The sequence below is a fragment of the Macrobrachium rosenbergii genome, chromosome 54 (genome assembly GCF_040412425.1).
Source record: "Macrobrachium rosenbergii isolate ZJJX-2024 chromosome 54, ASM4041242v1, whole genome shotgun sequence".
Taxonomy (NCBI): Eukaryota; Metazoa; Arthropoda; class Malacostraca; order Decapoda; family Palaemonidae; genus Macrobrachium; species Macrobrachium rosenbergii.
Genome location: NC_089794.1, coordinates 6072331 through 6088590, shown reverse-complemented (window position 1 = coordinate 6088590; position 16260 = coordinate 6072331).

Sequence of the window (16260 nt, the reverse complement as noted above, 5' to 3'; positions counted from 1 at the left end):
TATATATATATATATATATATATATATATATATACACACATACTGCATTACTGTATAATGCTACTTTCTTATCCACCCGTCATGAGTGGAACGTAGGTCTTCCTCCCTTAGTAGACGAGAATGCTATCGATTGCGCCGGTCTCATGTAACGTCTATGGGTGGAAGAGGCAGTGGTATTTAACAGTCTTGATATTCCGAAACCCTTAAAGCGCATAAGTGTGTGATAGAGGTGAATGGTTAAGTATTTGTAGTGGTTTTGATACGATGTTGATACATCTTTAGATTTTTTGCAAAAGAGCTAATGTACAGGAAAGTTTTCAGTATAAGGCATTAATCATTGCCTTGTTAGTTTTCTGCAAAAGAAAAACTGTTGAGATGGCTATATGTCTCTCCGTCCGCACTTTTTCTGTCCGCACTTTTTCTGTCAGCCCTCACATCTTAAATACTACTGAGTCTAGAGGACTGCAAATTGGTATGTTGATCATCCAACCTCCAATCATCAAACATACGAAATTGCAGCACTCTGGCCTCAGTAGTTTATATTTTTTATTTAAGGTTAAGGTTAGCCATGATCGTTCTTCAGGCACCGCTGTAGGTGCCAACACAGGCCACCAACGGGCCGTAGCTGAGAGTTTCATGGGCCTTTGGTGAGAGTTTCCTACAGCATTATACGCTGTACAGAAAACTCGATTGCGTCGAAGAAACTTCGGCACATTTTTTACTTGTTTTATCTCTGGAATCACCCGTCTCTAGTATCGACGGTCTGATGCGTAATAAGTTGAAACAAATGTTAACTGAATATTGTAATCACATTTTCCTAAATATATTCTATTAACTCTGAACACGTATATCCTGTCAAACAAAAACGAACAATATTGTTGGCAATTTGGTGTGGCATCTGGCTCACCCAAGGAATATTGATATTGTAAATTGTAAAGAAAATATTTTCCAACGACACCATCAACTAGAATTCAATGTGATTACTGATTCTATATTCCTTCATTTGTAATTTTTAGCTGCAAACCATTGCGTGAATAATAAAAATCCTACAATTTCTCGGTTAACCTACAAATCTGATTTCATATTAATAATAAACACGCTATCTGTTCTATATCTTTTTGAGTAACCTGTCATATTTAATTTACATTTTTATGCTTGTTTCGAATGCATAAATTTATTTTCTGCTTGACTTGAATTATAATTCTTTTGTGTTTTTTTTTTCTTGTATTAACCAGTTTTCCACATATAAACATTTTACTCTATTCTAAGCCTGTTCCCTGTGAATATGGTAATTTTGACCAATAATAATAATAATAATAATAATAATAATAATAATAATAATAATAATAATAATAATAATAATAATAATAATAATAATAATAATAATAATAATAATAATAATGTTTGCTTCATCTACTGCTTTCAACGTGTCTAGTTTTTTCCAGTATTTCTCACGATTCCTTTTTCTCTGTTGCCGCATTACACCATTCTTATTATGAATGGAGAGATTAACATTTTTTTTTCAGACTGCTCTTGATAAAAAGGAATATATTACACCTACGTTGCAAAAGTAACTCAGATGTTTACGAAGAAATCTTGAACCGGAGTTACTTTTACTCTTAAATGTCATCTGTTCTTTTTATGAAAAGAATTCTCATCAAAGAATGTGTACCTCTCCCTTCATGAATGAAGACTAAAGAAGAGTAACTGGAGGAATGCGGTAAAAGAGAAAAAGAAAATAATATGAATGGTAAAAAAAAAAAAAAATCATGGAAACTGAATGTGGACGATGCTGTTATCACACTTAGTTCCCCTTATTTGATAGAGGGTCTTCTACCTAATAATAATAATAATAATAATAATAATAATAATAATAATAATAATAATAATAATAATAATAATAATAATAACAGAAGAGTGTGCATGGGCAACAGTGCACAAAGTGAGAAAAGTGATGTACTCCTAAGGAGGCAGGATGCAACCTGAACCCTACACTATAAAACCACCCAGTCGAATAGGATGACTGTGATAAAATAATAATAATAATAATAATAATAATAATAATAATAATAATAATAATAATAATAATAATAATAATAATAATAATAATAATAATAATAATAATAATAATAATAATAATAATAATAATGAGGAGGAGGAGGAGGAGGAGAAGGAGGAGCAGGAGAAAAGGAGGAGCATCAGCAGACAAGATATAAAGACAGAAATATGAGACTATGGCAAACTAGAATGGAAGTAATACCTTAGGGCACTATGTCCCAGAGGACCTCAGGGGAATTTAGAGAGGACTGGATGCACGAAGTTCGAACCGGGCTTACTCAGGGAAAAGTGGGCTGCTTGTCACAGCAAGGACAATTAGCAGGGTGCTGGAATCTTCTTAAATTAACAGCCGTCGAGTCAGATCCTCAAGAGGCAAGTTGCACCCTGTATTAACGCTCAGAGAAACTGACTTAGAGGCTTTGTGGCCAATAATAATAATAATAATAATAATAATAATAATAATGCTGTATATCAGGTCTACAATAATATTCAATGGTGTTCTTGTTGATTTTATAAAAAAAGTAAAAAAAAAATCAACAAGAATACCATTGAATATTATTGTGGACCTGATATACAGCATATCCTGTTCTCGATCTAGAGAAGAAAGACCTAATAATAATAATAATAATAATAATAATAATAATAATAATAATAATAATAATAATAATAATAATAATAATAATAATTATTATTATTATTATTATCATTCTTATTGTCATTATTATTATTATTATTACTTTTAATTTGTTGCAGTACACACGTACACACACTCACACACACACACACACACACACACATATATATATATATATATATATATATATATATATATATATATATATATATATATATATATATATATATATATATATATATATATATATATATAACCTCCATATACTTTGATTTTAATCGTTTAAACCTTTTGCCTACGATGCGGTGAAAATACCTTCACCACGGAACCAGATATCAAAGTCCCACAAAAGTCTGGCTTGTCCATGGACACTGGGACCACTGTGCTTGCCTTCTTTTAGTGTTGGCCTTTCAGAGAGCATCCGTGGTGCTGTATCTGTCAAAGAGAATAAAGATCAAACAAATGTGAAATAGCATCTTGATTTCACATCATCACACGCCTACCTTTCACTTAATGTAGACTCTTGAAGACTGGATTTATAAAAAAAAGAGCCCTTCGTTGGCTGAGTCGGTAGAGCTTCAGATTGTCACTCGATGGGCCGGAGTTCAATTCCCCCGGCCGGCCGATGAAGAGTTAGAGGAATTTATTTCTGGTGATAGAAATTCATTTCTCGCTATAATGTGGTTCGGATTCCACAGTAAGCTGTAGGTCCCGTTGCTAAGTAACCAATTGGTTCTTAGCCACGTACAATAAGTCTAATCCTTCGGGCCAGCCCTAGCAGAGCTGCTAATCAGCTCAGTGGTCTGGTAAAACTAAGGTATATACTTACTTATATACCTTAAAAAATTTATAAGATTAATAAAACTTTATATTTAAGAGTATTATCTTTGAACAAATAACATCGGTAATTCAAGGTTGCCTTTGGAAAAGTAATAGAAAATATCTAACTCTCACGGGAGGAAGAATAGCACATTTTCTTAGAAAAAAAAAAAAAAACTTAATTTTGTTAAATATAAAAGCACAAGCGAAACTAGGATACAAAGCAAGACGGGTGACTTGTGTACATGGTTCATGCAATAAGACATTGCCAAGGGACGTTCTACAGGAGTTACTTCTGATATCGTAGGTGAGATTTATCCTTATTCACCCCTATAAAAGATCTATCAGCGGTATTACCACTGAGGGCAATGCTTTTTTTTTAGTTTTTTGTAAAAGACAACTATTGGGCCGGCTTTGTCTGTCAGTCCGCACTTTTCCTGTTCGCACTTTATCTGTCCGCATTTTTCTGTCCGCCTTCAGATCTTAAAATCTACCGAGGATAGAAGGCTGCAAATTGGTATATTGATCATCCACCCTCCAGTCATCAAACATACCAAATTGCAGCCCTCAAGCCTGAGTGGTTTTTCTTCTATTTAAGGTTAAAGTTAACCATAATCGTGTGTCCAGTAATGCTATAGGATAGGCTACCACCGGGCCGTGTTTATAGTTTCATGGGCCGCGGCTCATACGTCATTATACCGAGACCACCGAAAGATAGATCTATTTTCGGTGGCCTTGATTATGCGCTGTACATCAAACTCGATTGCTCAGAAGAAACTTCGGCCCATACTTTACTCGTTTTGTCATGTTGCAGCTCTTCAATGGGCTTGAAGATTTTCAACTGTAGCTTCAGTAAATATCATTTGATCATCCAATTATTATTTGGACATGTTCTTTTTTTCACCAAAGAATTGGAAGAATAGTTCTTTTGAGGAAGGCCTCGATGTCAGGTCTATTGAAGCTGCTGTCCTGGCCACTACCAGGTCTCTAATATGGAATGAGAGATGAAGATTTAAAGTGTCCCAGGCGCATCATGCTCAACATTTATTCCCCACCTGTTGGGTAAAGCATGAGGGGTGATGCCGTCCTTTCAAACATAACTCTTAGGGGCATCTGTCACTTTCAAAGCTGCAGAGCATCTCTGAAAAAAAATTAAGTATATCTTAGTTTAACCAGACCAATGAGGTGATTAACAGCTCTCCTAGGGCTGGGCCGAAGGATGAGATTTATTTTACGTGGCAGAGAACCAACTGGTTACCTAGCAACGGGACCTACAGCTTATTGTTGAATCCGAACCACATTATGACGAGGAATGAATTTCTATCATCAGAAATAAATTCCTCTAAGTCTTCATTGCCCGATCGGAGAGTCGAACGCTGGGCCAACAGCGTGCTAACCGAGAGCTCTACCCACCCTTCCAATGAAGAACTCCATCTCTGAAAAATGACCTATGGAACTGTAGGGTGTCTTGTATCCATCGTGTTTGTCAAACTAATAAACAGATAATAAGGAAGCTGTCGTAAGAATGATATACGATCGAAACATACAGTAGGCATGCGCGTGATATGAATACAAAGGTATAGGGAAATACACGAATTGAAAAATTTGAGATAAAATGAATTGAGGCAAGTCGTGTATATTTTGCCTCACTACGAAAAGTACACAAAAAGAAAAGTTTAGCGCTATATTGACTTTTCCTTGTCTCTCTCTCTCAAAAAAAAAAGCTTTACAAAACAATTCATCAGTTCATCGGCGACAAGTAACAGTGTGAGCAAGGTAACCTCTTGTTGATATTTCCACTCAAACCCACGCGAGCCTGATCGACATTTGGTCTTTATAATTCATTCAGTATTGATTCTTCATTCAATGACTTCTTCCCTCACTAACTCTTGATACTTTGTAATCTTCCAGTTATCACTTCCAGTTAGCATTGCAGTTAATGTTGCACACATTTATTTGTTTATTTTAGTGAATATATATATATATATATATATATATATATATATATATATATATATATATATATATATATATATATATATATATATATATATATATATATATATATATATATATATATATATATATATATATATATACATATACATATACATATATATATATATATATATATATATATTTATATATATATATATATATATATATATATATATATATATATATATATATATATATATATATATATATATATATATATATATATATATATATATATATATATATATATATATATACATATACATACATATATATATATATATATATATATATATATATATATATATATATATATATATATATATATATATATATATATATATATATATATGTGTGTGTGTGTGTGTGTGTGTGTGTGTGTGTGTGTGTGTGTGTGGCGTGTGCTTGTCATGGGTAGATGCAATAATGTTGAAGTGTATTGAAAAAAAAATATCTCTTTTCCAAAACGTGACTGCTTCCTGTGTTTGCTGGAAGATGTCATCACCAGTCAGTTACTGTTGTCAACGCCTCGTGGACAATTAGCGATTCGATGAAAACCATTTCTTGTGGAAACGACACCACGCGGTATCTCATGCCATGCCTTTGTAACATGGCGCAATATTCGATCCACATTGCATTAGAAAATTTGTTCTGGAAGCTTCTATGGCGTGACCGGAAAGGGAAAGTTATTAGGAACCAATCATTCTGCAGAAAATCAAAAAACTCATTCTATGGGAATGGTGATTGTCTGTCGTCATTAGCTCCGCCCATACAGTGGTATATAAGCTTCCAGAAGAGAATTTCCAAGACAGAGATATAGACAGACAGAGGCAGAGAGGGCAGTCAGAGGTCGGACAAAGCAAGGTTCCGACGGGAGTATCCCCTTCAGACGACTTTTACTCTTATCGCCATAAAATCTTGTCCTGCCCAAAACGAAGAGAAGCAAACAGCCCTTCCTGCTTGTGACGTGAAGTCCCTAAGCCCCCCATATTCGAGATGAGGTAAAGCAGCTAGCCCTATATACCAGTGGTGAAGAAAAGTAGTTAGCCCTTGCTGCTAGTGTCGAGGAGAAGTCGCTAAGCCTTTCCTACATGTGACAAGGTGAAGTAGTCAGCCCCTCCTGCCTGTAGCGAGGACGAGTCGTCAGCCCTTCCTGCCCTCCATTTGCACAATCTCCGGATTCTTGAAAAAAAAAAAATTTAAGTATACCTTACTTTTATCAGAAGACATCCCTTCTGTGACGTCTACGAGCCCGTGGTCATCGTACCAGCAACATCTCTGCTGAGTTCCCACCGCCCTTCTGTGACGTCTTCAAGCCCGAGGTCATCGTGCCAGCATCATCTCTTCAGCTGAAACCTCAGACACGAAGGATAACTCACCAACTCACCATTTAAGTATTAATATCGCTCTACCTTTGCAACTTGTTCCCCCCCATCTATAACTGCTTAGATTTGTTTTGTTTAGTGTTACGTTGAAAGAGAGCAACAGGGAAACATTTCGTTTTCTTTGTAAATAAGGTTGTGAATAAATGTGTTGTAGGGTTACGTGAGTTTCATTTTACATTCATTTCCCATATTTCAATTGCTGGTGTTGAAAAATTATTGTTTAGAGTTTGAAAGAACATGGAACGATTCTTGGATCGTGACAGTGCGCATGTGTATGTATAAGTTTGCATTACATTACAAGCCTATCTCTCAAGGGGAGTGTAATAAGCTCTGGGTTTTGTCAAATCCCTCACCCAAATATGGAAACTTTCCTCTTCTCAACGGAAATCCTTTAAAAAGTATGAGCGTTCGACCCTGAACAAAGTTCCCATATATTGGATGAAGGATTTGATGTTCCCGGGAAGGACTTAAAGGCGTTATCTTCTTTGATCACAGAATAACAAGGTCATCGTACAATTCTATAATAAAAGTAAATATTCATTTTTGAAATTAGAAGCACTTGAGTTCCATCCACCTAAGGAGGTTCGCATCTGAAGCTCAAGTTGCTCATTCCTTTGTGTCACTGTCTCCCGCCCAGGTTCGAAGTGGGCTGCCAGTGGGTTCTTTTCGCATTCGTCATACATGAATGAGAGCCAGTCAAAACAGGTGATTTTTCAAGTCTTTCCCGCTGTTCCTTTTGCTAATTGCCAACGTAATTACTGGTGTAATTAGCACTGTAATTATGTAATTAGTTCCTAAGGCACAGAGAGATGTGGTCTAATTAGGAGGCGATATTTCGTGTCAGTATTTTTAAGAACGAATGAAACTGTAATGTCCTTCTGCATGATCTGCAATACATTATGCAAATGATTGCTGAGAGAGAGAGAGAGAGAGAGAGAGAGAGAGAGAGAGAGAGAGAGAGAGAGAGAGAGATGAAGTGGTATATGTGGAAAGCCAGATAAAGACAGAGGTGAAGGTTAAAAAAAATTCTGAATCATGTTACGTTTCTGATTCCTTCCAATCCCTTAAATCTCTCTGTCTCTCTCACACACACACATTTCCGGTACATTTTTCCTAATTCTCTAAATCATAACGTTATATATATATATATATATATATATATATATATATATATATATATATATATATATATATATATATATATATATATATATATATATATATATATATATCTGTGTATGTATGTATATACAAGGAAAAGAGACATAATATTATCGTCTAATTTATCGTTATTAATGGTTTTGGGGAAGTCCCCCTTTAAGCATTTTTTTTTTCCTAGTTTCAAAACATAATCACAAATATAGCAAGAATAATAATAATATAATTATTATCCTCATTTCTGATTCTTCATTAGGATACGGGAGACTATAAATACCTTCAAGGGATTTCTTCGCTGCTTCTTAGTGACGCCACCTATTTTGTTATTTTACTTTTATTCTGCTTTTTCCTTCTTTCATTTTAAACTTTTACCTAATATAACTCTCCTTTTCTTTTCTTTTATCCTCTCTGTTCTCCCCTCTCTTCTCGTCATTTTAATATGTTCTTTAAAATTATGTTATCATATAGTCCTCATACAAACCTCTGTTCCCCCATAGTGTATTATTTTTCCCACTAAAGAAATTTTATACCCCTCTCTCTCTCTCTCTCTCTCTCTGTATATATATATATATATATATATATATATATATATATATATATATATATATATATATATATATATATATATATATATATATATATATATATATATATATATATATATATATATATATATATATATATATCAGCAAACTCCACAAGTATGGAAGCGATTTCATTTTACTCTCTCTCTCTCTCTCTCTCTCTCTCTCTCTCCAAACTCCACACGTTAGGAAGGGTTTTCATTACTCTTGCTTAGATATGAACTTCTCTCCATTTCTCTTCTGATTATATTGGTTTAATCTTTGAGAGAGTATATCATTATCAGTCATTTCTTTATTGAACTGAATTGAACTGAATATAGAATTTAGACCAAAGGCCAAACACTGGGACTTATGAGGTCATTCAGCGCTGAAAAGGAAATTGACAGTAAAAGTTTTGAAAAGGTCTAACAGGAGGAAAACCTTGCAGTTGCACTATGAATCTATTGTTAGGAGAGGGTGGAAAGTAAGATGGAAGAAAGGAAATATGAAAGGAGGTAGAGTAAAGGGAATGAAAGGGGTTGCAGCTATAGGCGGAAGGCACGCTGCAATGAACCTTAAGTAATGCCTACAGTGCACTGCATGAGGTGCACTGACGGCATTACCCTTCTACGGGCATTTCTTTATGGATTCTTAGCGATACAGAATGGTTAATTATTATTGTTATATGGAAGTAAAATCTTAGGTGTATGTAGATACATAATTTTTTTACAATCAGAGATGCAGAAGCAATATATATATATAGGAATATATATATATATATATATATATATATATATATATATATATATATATATATATATATATATATATATATATATATATATATATATATATATATATATATATATATATATATATATTATATATATATATATATATAAATATATATATATATATATATATATATATATATATATATATATATATATATATATATATATATATATATATCACAATGAATGGAGCCTCTCTCCGAATCACCTGTGTCCGTTTTTACATCTGTAACGTAATTGAGAAAGAAAATAAAATTCATTTCCATTGTTTAATTACTAGAACTGTGAGTTTCCACTTGCCCCTTCATATACTCTCTCCTTCATTCCCAAAATGGTTAAGCCTAACCCTTCTCTCTGTCAATTGACTGTCTAAGGCCTTTTCCAGATGCCTTCCTCGACGGCGCCAGACAACGGGCAAGGGAGGGGCTAAAAAAGAGAAAGTTGGCACTCCACCTCATTCTGAACCCTCTACGAGGGTTAACTGATGTCATGCGGTCATTATAGAAAACGTGACGAAGATTTACTTTGCGCCATCTACAAGAGACACGATGCGTAATCCATGAAGGTGATTTATAGACGATACAACAGAAATCGAGAGAGAGAAGCGCTCCGAACGCCACCAAGGACAGATGTCCTTAACCTCACAGTCCCTTGAACCTTCCATGTGTTCGACCCCCGAGGCTTGAACCAGCATACTTTGTAGTGGCATTTTAATTCCCTCCTCCATCGCCAGTGCCCTACCGAACAAGGGCACCATTATCTTGACGAAGGTAATATACCGGAATAAGGCTTCTTAGTTAGTCACGATTCCTGTTATTTCTTTGCCTGATTTTTCATTTATTTTCCATTGTGCGATCACCTTTAGTAATTGTGTTGGAGCATTCAATGTTAATGTAATTATGCATTTAGTGTTGACTGAGTTATTTGGCACCATCTGTACATTTCCCTCAGTTTCCCTTTGAGCATCTTATTATTCGTGCAAATAACCGCCTTGCATATATTGCAGATAGGCCTCGACTGTGGAATCACTCGGCTCTGTCCATGTACAGCCCCTCTTCTATCCTACTGCGATGTTTCCTGTTATGAAGACATCATTGTCATAGAATATTTATTCTGTGAATTACTCATTATTTTAGCAGGCACTTATTAGCACCTGCCCAGTAATTCGTCATTCTTCTGATCTTTGTTTGTTATGTAATTATAATTAGTTAAGAGAACCCATGAGTTTACATAACATTCCCTCACATGAAGATGGCCCTAAGCCATAGATTTCCCTTGTTTGTCTACGAATTGTCCTAATATTGAGTCATGTGTAATAAATAAAAGGAACTCCCTGTGTTCATCCATTGCCGCCCAGAATCAAGCAAATATCCCTCAGACATTCATAGCAACTGGCATACCTTGCCGAGTATGCAATTGCATTGCAGTTATCAGCGGAATAGCAACTGCTAGCTGGTCTGCATAAGTAGAGATGACCATGAAAATATATCCCCTCCATTTTATGCACATAAGAAGAGCCAGTTCCACAGCGCAAGTATGTGCCGAAATATTTTGTTTAGGTTTATGCTAGGTGTGAAAAGTGACTACAATCAGCGTTAGGTAATTGATAGACCACTTGCTTGCCAAATTAGTTCATGAGAAGAGTTCGCGTATCAACAATTCCACAAGATTTTTGTGCTATCGCATGTTAGCTGCATGTTTTAAGAATAGGAAGCTATGGAGTAACTCAGTCAGAGTCAAATAAAAGGAATAGAGCCCCTATTCCTTCGTCCATATGATAAGGACAATTTGAAAGTCCTGAATTCCCAGATAGGTACACTGTAGACGACCACCAAGGCTTTGACTCCAGCTATTTTTGCATCGCAGGATTTATCTCTCTCTCTCTCCCTCTCTTTCTCTCGCTTGATCGACAGTAAAAACTAGGAAGTATTTAGGAACCTAAATTTCCGCTCAGAAGACGAAAGAATAGCAATTCTGACACGGAATCTTCAATTCTGGGCCACGTTGGCCCATTCCTAACCATCTGCCATCTTTGATTTGTGAGTTCCATTAGAAATTCCGTTGTTATAAAAACTGCACACACAGCACTCATATAAATACCTTTCTTTCGCTCGCTAATTTTTATCCGTACATCCATGCACATCGCTGCATTTTTGAAAACAATAAACTTTTTATTCTCTAACTGAGTAGGATATTCCTCCATGAGCCTGTAGTATTCCTGTAAATTTATTTATTGATGTATATATCAGCAAGAATTTCCTCGTTCATTCATTACTGTGGGAAGCCCAAGCATGGGAAAAAGGGTAGGCCCAGGTAAAAAGCCAGACACGCTGTCAACACGACCCCCCACCATCTGCCTGTCTCACCCATTGAGGGCAGATGTCACGTGACCAGAAGTAAACACTTGAGTACTGTTATTAGTCACATAAAAGCTAAGGTTTGTCTTGATAATGGAGAATAACAATTTCTTTCCCTTTCCATGCATAACCTCGGCAATCCGGACTGTCCCCATGCATGTTATAAGATTAAACATTTTTGTCTTACCCTCTTGCATTGGAGATTTTAATATTCGATAGGATCGATGTACTGTATTCACTGGGCCACATTTACAATTATTTAACAGCGCAAGGAAAATTCTTTACACACTGTAAGTGTATAACCCTGTAAGCCTTTTCTTTTTTATTAGCTCTGCAGCCTCTCCCCGCAACATAAAATACACATAAAGGCTTACGTTAGCTTGGGCTATATTTTCATTCATTAAGAGCCACTAAGTCTATTCACAAACATTAATTTTTAACGCTCTTTTCAGACACCCTGAGATTTGTCTTATTCTTACATATTAATTTTAATTGAGAGTCTTTTCAGACAACTTGAGATTTGTCTTATTCAGACATATTAAATTTTAACAGTCTTTTCAGACACCCTGAAGTTTGTCTTATTCAGACATACTAATTTTCGTTCATTTTGAACAACTGAGTTTTCTGACACCCTTAAGTCTTCCAGACAACCTGAGGCTTTTCAGACATACAGATTTTCTAATAGGTCATGGCCATGTAAGGGCTATCTCAAGATGTCTGTGACATCCAGAGCCCAGCAAAATGAGGGCTTCAAGTTCTACATGTCCGTTTGAAAGGACATGGGACTATCAGGACAAGCCCTAAGGGATTGGATCCAAGAAAGAGTACAAGATGCCAAGGAGGAAAGAGAGGCAGACAGACAGGAGAAGGAAAAAGAAAGGATAGCCGAGGAGAAACGAGAAGAGGCAGAAAGACAGGAGAAGGAGAAAGAAAGAAAAGCCCAGGAGAAACGAGAAGGGGCAGAAAGACAGGAGGAGAAGGAAAGACAGGAGAAGGAGAAAGAAAGAATAGCCCAGGAGAAATGAGAAGAGTCAGAAAGACAGGAGAAGGAGAAGGAAAGGCAGGAGAAGGAAAAAGAAAGGCAGGAGAGGGAGAAAGAAAGAGCTCATCAGCTTGCAATGGCAGCTCACGACAGGCGCAACACATCATTGAAAAGGTCCTGACGACCTATTATAGCCCTCTACTGAAGAAGTGTCTCTGATCCTAGGAAAGCACCTTGAAGGAAAGGGTACCATTGCATTTAACACTCTCCCCCCTGAGGATCAAGGAAATCTTGACCTTTTCTGCCAAGCCATTATAAAAGCTTTTGAAATAACTCCTGACCGTTGGAGGAAAAGGTGGAGAAATATGCCCAAGGAATCAGGCCAAACCTGGTCTGAGTGGATCTTCAAAAAGACCCAGGCCCTAAAACAAATGCTAGAATCTCTGAAAGCCACTAGTGTGGAGGATGTCCTCAAACTCTTCCAACTTGAGGACTTCTTATTTTATGCCCCGCCAGCTCTCGCCACTCATTTGTGCGATAAGGCGCCTAAGTCAGTGGTCGAGTGCTGCCATTGGGCTGACAAATGGGATACGCATCATCCCCATCTTAGTTCCATGGACGAAAATTATATCCTTCCTCACCTGCCTCGACCAACTCTCAGCAACCTCACAAGAATGGGCACAACCATAAGAAGCCAATGTGTGGGTATTGTAGTAGAATAGGGCACCCCACTGAACAGTGCCTCTTGAAGTTTGAGAATCAGCCAGAAAACCCCTCTATGTCCTCAAATGGGACAACACCCCGAGCCACACCTGGGTCATGGACGAAGGGTAAAGGGCCTGCTCCTGCCTATGGGGCAGCACCAGGTAAAGATTACAGCGGGCCTTATTGCCCCGCTTGCAAAGCCTATGGTCAATCCACCCAATGGGCAAAATGCCCTAATAATAATAAATCAAGTATGCCTGTCCTTGCCTTGGCAGTCAGCGACCCAACCTCCTTAGGTCCTCCAGCCCAGGGTCCCATTTATGTGGCAATTCCCCGAGGTAGGTGCCCCGCCAGCCAAGTCAAGGCATTTGATGATTCTGGTGCACAAATGTCCCTCATAAGGGAAGAAAAAGTTCCCTGTCTAGCTTCCATTAACAGTCGTAAATTTCAAGATTGAAGGTATCACTCACTTTAAGATGATACTGCCTACTGTCAAGTTGAGGGTCACGAGACCTCACAAATCTGAAATCTGCGACCTTGCAGTCGCCAGATACATTCCTGGAGGTTATGACATCCTTCTGGGACAGGACTTCAAGTCCCCATCAAAATTACAGCAATCCAGGGGTCCAAATCCCCCAAATCATTCATTAGGTACAAGTAAGCCTCAAATGCCTTCATTCATTCCACTGTCAGTGCCACCTGAGTGGAATGTGCAGTGGCCCCCTCCATCAAGATTGATTCCCGATACCATTCCGTTACCCAGCCCTGCCCCAGTGCCAGTGCCAGGGCCCCAAATAGATCCCCCTCCAGGAGATCCCACTCTTGATTCACAATCTCTGCCAGTGTCACTTGGGTGCACTGAGCAGTGCCAAGGGCCTTAGTGCCAGTGCCAGGACATTTCCCCGTTATCCATTCCAGAGATCCCAGTCTGAGTGCCCTCTCTTCTCCCGGCTTGGCTCAGCTACCAATGCAGGTAAGAGAGACAGATCCTTCTGACCACAGCTGAAGCTCACACAAAGGTGAAGCCTCACAACCCGTGCTTGAGCTGGTAATTCTTACCTGCGAGCCTCTCACGCCCCCCACAACTGCTTCCTCTCTGTCTCATTCTGCCGCAGGCACAACAGTGGGTAAGGATTCTGCCACGTCTCAAATGGCCGATGAACTCAAGGAACTGCAACAGATCGTGGTAGAGCTTGCAAAGGCCTGTGCGTCAGCTGTCAAAGAAGCCGACACAGGTGGCTCTCGAATACCCTCCAGGGGCTCGGTTCCACCGATTCCCCGACCAAGACAAACCATCAAAGTAAGACAGGTCTGTGGAGGAAATACCACAGGCGTGGATAATTCCAGGTAGTTTAATGAGAGCTCCCAAGCTCTCCTGGCACTCGTGCCAAACTGGCACGAAGACTTTGGCTCCTCTTTCCAGAAGAGGATGTCAGGGTCCTTCAGTATTCTATTTTCCTTATAACTCTATCCTTTATTCTTTTCCTTCAGCATTTCTCCTCTTTACTTTTGATTATTACTCACATTTATTTTGTGCCTTATCAAGGCCCCATTTTACTTTAACCCCCTCTGCCCATGCAGAGTGCCATTGACAGATATGCCAACTGTATAAGTCCTATGAATTCCCTTTCATGCCTGCGGCGGCATGATGCATTTAAAATACAATATGCCATCACCATCAGTTATTATTATATGAATGCCAACTTAGCACAGTGCCATTATCGCAGATATTGGCAAATGATCCAGCCAGAGGAGTTGCACCCTCTAGCTACCTTTGCAGCCTTCTTGAACTAAAGAATAAACCTAGCCATTCTCCATAGGTTACGGAATGTAATTCCGGCATATTTAATCATCATCTTTTATTAACAATCATTGATCAGTCTGAATCTGTCACCTATTCTCTTTGTGAATATGTAATAAATCTTGAGTCTCAGACTCGCGACTTTGTGTTGCTCAAGGATCTCAGAAACACCTAACTAAGCCCACGTTTACCTTATTGTAATGCCTCTTCAAGGTAGACTAACTGCATGTATGCAAAAATTTATAATTGATTATTATTAAGAGTGGATGAAGTATCTCTAGAATTAACCTGCGAAAATATTCTGATTAACGCTGCCTTAACATAATAGGAATTTAATGATAAGAATATGCCATTTCTAGCAGCAAGTATTTATTCTACATTAATGTAAATGTCACAATGTTGTTTTGACTCTCGAAACTAATTGCTATGCAGAAGTTTAAGTTAAATTATAAGACACCAAAGGGGAATGAGAGAGAAGTAAAGTAAAGTATTTAAGTGAGTTATCTTGCTGGTAATCATTCTCATCTGATCTAGGGGGTAAATACTAACTAGGTTGTCGAGGTGCGATGTATGGAGCCTCTCTCCGAGCCACCTGTGTCCGTTTTTACATCTGTAACTTAATAGAGAAAGAAAATAAAATTCATTTTCATTGTTTAATTACTAGAACTGTGGGTTTCCACTCTCCTCTTCATAAACTCTCTCCTACATTCCCAAAAATGGTTAAGCCTAACCCTTCTCTCTGTCCAATTAACTACCTAAGGCCTTTTCCAGATGCCTTCCTCAACGGCGCCAGACAACGGGCAAGGGAGGGGCCAAAAAAGAGACAGTTGGCACTCCACCTCATTCTGAACCTTCCATAAGGGTTAACTGATGCCATGCGGTCATTATAGAATACGTGACAAAGATTCACCTTTGCGCCATCTGCAAGAGACGCGATGCATAATCCCTGAAGGTTATTTATAGGTGATGTAACAGAAATCGAGAGAGAAGTGCTCCGAATGCCACC